The 3,670-nt window shown below is 47.1% G+C and overlaps 1 non-coding gene across 1 annotated transcript; it reads right to left on the bottom strand.

Moving 5' to 3' along the window:
* Positions 1-1,890: 1,890 nt before the first annotated feature.
* trnaw-cca (transfer RNA tryptophan (anticodon CCA)) lies at positions 1,891-1,962 on the bottom strand. The gene has a single exon. It is a non-coding gene; the product is annotated as a tRNA-Trp (tRNA).
* Positions 1,963-3,670: the final 1,708 nt, after the last annotated feature.

Below are 3,670 nucleotides of genomic sequence, written 5' to 3'. Positions count from 1 at the left end.
CACTAAGAATACAATACAATGAGTTACATGGTTACAGTAGGTTAAATAATCAGTATGCCTACCAGACTTAATTATCCAGTTAGTAAATCAATATGTTATATAAAAATCATTGTACTCTGTTCTTCCAACATGCAGAGTATTATACAGTGGTTGTATACAATACATAGGGGGCAATTTTACCCCAACAGAAACCTACGCTCTTTGACTAATACCATGGACTGTGGCTCTGACGTGTCTTTCCAGAACGGTAACCGCTCCCCGAGTGAGACAGCAGGGAGAGCATGGTCCGGCAGGACCGCAAACAACTCAAAAGAGTTGAGAATACCCTGGCCGAGAGCGGCGCGCAGCGAGGCACCGAAAACCAAAACGGAGCGGGACACCGGAAAACATGCTATCAGCAGCTCTGGCACCGCACATAGCTGTTCTACCTCCCTCTGAGGGAGAGAGGGAAACAACCCCAAGAAGACTCCTGTTGCCAGCCACGACACCACACAGCTTCGCGCCCTGGGGCTCAAACTGTCATTTCTACACTCTCAAAGCACTGGGAAGTCCGTTTCATTGATTTTCATGTCGTAACTTTAAACCCACGCATGACCCAATGTCCGGATGAAGCTGGTTCAGTTACTTCCACGTTTTGACTCTTTTGTAAAATGCAAAGTAAATCTAATGAAAATGATGAAAAGATTGTTTGAACGTTTCATCTGTGTTGCTGAGGAATTCAAGAAGCAGCAAGATTGGACTTGCAGCGATGGAGATGGAGGTTTTGGAATCACTGTCACTCCATTGGAAAGCCTGAAAAGCGCTACTTTGCAGCAGTGCTAGTGGTGTAGTGGTATCATACAAGATTCCCATTCTTGTGACTCGCGTTCGATTCCCAGCTGGTGCCCCCAACATGCTGCGCTTCACCTCTTGTTTCCCCACACTGGTACTTAAATCGTGTGGTTAGGTCCATACCTTTCTCATAAATTGAGTATGGAAAGATGGCCTGGATTTTGAATAGTCTATGTATGGCTTCGTGTCAAGGTGAAGAGCTGACTTGTGAATTTCTGTGACTGTTCATCCTATTAACTTTCATCCATTTTCTAGCACACAGTTACTCAGGAAAGTCAATCTTGTCCACATATCTTTCCTTCACAAATTGGGCTAATGTGGAATACTAGGGACACTGGCATTCGAAATGGTAAGCAAGGATGCATGTCAATCTACCAACTTCCCTGGGCTTTCTTCTGACTCAGTGGGATGCGGCTATACATCCTTTCTTGGACCAATTTTCTGGCTGTTGTGGTGCAATCGGTTAGTGCACGGTACTAATAGAGCAATACGCAGTGTCATGCCGAGGTTGTGAGTTCCAGCCTCACCTAGAGCAGTTAGCTTTCCTTCCTGGTGTTCAATTCCATGTAATGCTACGCCAGGAAAGGTAATGGTATTGTGAAATGCAAAAGCTGCTATGTTGCATGGAGAAGCTCCCTCCGCAGTCATGAACAGGAAAGTGCATCCAATGGTCGCTTTCGCAAACATCTATGCTTTGTCAAATGGAAATATGATGTCATTCTGGCACGGAAAGCTGGCATCACATTCATGTGGAATTTGACTTTGGTTGGCCATTCTGCATCACTGTTGGTGGTATAGTGGCAAGAATAGCTGCTTTCCAAGTAGTTGACCCAGGTTCAATTCCCAGTCAACGCAAAACAGATACCTTTAGTTGCACATTCGCAGCGGACAGGTGGCAGCAATAGTTCAAAGTACATGGCTAGGTAGATTCCTTTGTTCCTAATGGCAAGTGTGAGAGTGGCAAAATCAGTGACATTTAGGTGCTTTGTGAATTCACGTTGCCGCTTGTGTACTTTTTATTGCAACTCTGGCGTTGGGCCTTCCCGTTGTACAAAACACTGACCCCGACGTGACTCGAACACGCACCCTTCTGAACTGGAATCAGACGCGCTACCATTGCGCCACGAGGTCACAGGTCAAAACAGTGTCCCGTGAAACAGTGGTGTTCAAAGTATGTTGATGTCCAAAGTTTGTGTGTGTTCTGTTGGGTTAGGCAGTGGAATGCCTTGATAACTACTACTAGCGAGATAGTCGCTCTATCCACGAAGCAACACTCAGCATAGCAGAGCCTATAGCTCGCTGTTAGTGCGTGTACCTCATAGGTATCACACCTGGCATCAGTGCCCAATAATTCCCTTGCTTTGACAACTGTCTGTCTATGACTTCACCTACAGACGTGGACAAGACGTGGGTTTTAGATCGTATGTGCGTCAACATGAAGCTCGAGAGGTTCACGGTGCCGTAAACAAAACGCTCTAGCCTTTCGAGGGCACTCCAATTGGACCAGCTGTGGGTGCTTGCCATCTCGTTGTTTCTTTCACTTTTCACTTTGCATGGATACACATTGTGTGTCTCTGAGAATGACGGTACAGAGTGCGTATAAGTCCTAAACGAGAACAGTGATTAATCCCAGGCTACCGATTTCTTCACTACTTCCTAAGTTAAAAGACGGCCTAGAGGATTGAACGCGGGGACCTCATACATGCACTCTACCACTGAGCTACATCCCCACTGGCGAGAGGCTGCTCCCAAACCTTGTATCTCTTTAAAAAAAAACACTCAAACTGTCATTTCTACACTCTCAAAGCACTGGGAAGTCCGTTTCATTGATTTTCATGTCGTAACTTTAAACCCACGGATGACCCAATGTCCGGATGAAGCTGGTTCAGTTACTTCCACGTTTTGCCTCTTTTGTAAAATGCAAACTGAATCGAATGAAAATGAAAAGATTGTTTGAACGTTTCATCTGTGTTGCTGAGGAATTCAAGAAGCAGCAAGACTGGACTCGCAGCGATGGCACCGAAAACCAAAACAGAGCGGGACACCGGAGAACATTCTATCAGCAGCTCTGGCACCGCACATAGCTGTTCTACCTCCCTCTGAGGGAGAGAACAACAAGTGACAATCATACCCCTACGCCAACAAGCCAACTGAAGGAGCAGCTTCACAACTTCTCCTTGGCAAGAGCGTACCTGCTTGAGGCAGACCGGTAAACCTACGCTCTTTGACTAATACCATGGACTGCGGTGCTGACGTGTCTATCCAGAAAGGTAACCCCTCCCCGAGTGAGACAGCACGGAGAGCATGGTCCGGCAGGACCGCAAACAACTCAATAGATTTGAGAATACCCTGGCCGAGAGCGGCGCGCAGCAAGGCACCGAAAACCAAAACGGAGCGGGACACCGGAGAACATGATATCAGCAGCTCTGGCACCGCACATAGCTGATCTACCTCCCTCTGAGGGAGAGAACAACAAGTGACAATCATACCCCTACGCCAACGAGCCAACTGAAGGAGCGGCTTCACAACCTCTCCTTGGCAAGGGCATACCTGCTTGAGGCAGACCGGGAAACCTACACTCTTTGACAAATACCATGGACTGTGGTGCTGACGTGTCTATCTAGAACAGTAACCGCTCCCCCAGTGAGACAGCACGGAGAGCATGGTCCAGCAGGACCACAAAAAACTCAAAAGAATGCATCTCCTTCGGTGCAGCTCAGGTGTACACGTTCAGCAAAGGTCTCCATAACAAGCCGGAAAACCACATTTCTTTCCTCTCCTCCACAATACACTAGATGTGCCCCTGCTCCTCAACAACAACAACAAAAACCTGTATAAT

This window comes from Amia ocellicauda, chromosome 16, assembly GCF_036373705.1.
Source record: "Amia ocellicauda isolate fAmiCal2 chromosome 16, fAmiCal2.hap1, whole genome shotgun sequence".
NCBI classification, from domain to species: domain Eukaryota; kingdom Metazoa; phylum Chordata; class Actinopteri; order Amiiformes; family Amiidae; genus Amia; species Amia ocellicauda.
The sequence above is the reverse complement of the archived record's forward strand: the minus strand, read 5'-3'. Positions and strand labels throughout refer to the sequence as shown.